A 339-nucleotide genomic window follows, 5' to 3' on the forward strand; every position below is an offset into this window, starting at 1 on the left:
TGGCTGTGGACCCCTGGCTGGTCGCGGTGACCCCGATGGAAACCATTAGATCGGATCCCCGCGCGCCTGTTCGATACTCTTCACTGTTAGAGCGCGAGCCTGTGCTTCCTCGGGAGCGCGCATCGCTCTGTTCCCGTGACTAGGCGCGTCCCTGACACTATGCGACCTTTCAGTGTCGAAAGAAAGCATGTAGCTTGCCAAAAAGATGCAGCACCTTCGCTTGTAATGAGAGCCACACCACGCAGGCGTGGCTTTGTGTGTGAACTTTTTTTTTTCTTTCCCCCCTCCTCGATCAGCTCGTCTTCGCTGCTGCGCACGCGTGAGAAAACCCCTGGTTGG

This window comes from Antennarius striatus, chromosome 2 (genome assembly GCF_040054535.1).
Source record: "Antennarius striatus isolate MH-2024 chromosome 2, ASM4005453v1, whole genome shotgun sequence".
Taxonomy (NCBI): domain Eukaryota; kingdom Metazoa; phylum Chordata; class Actinopteri; order Lophiiformes; family Antennariidae; genus Antennarius; species Antennarius striatus.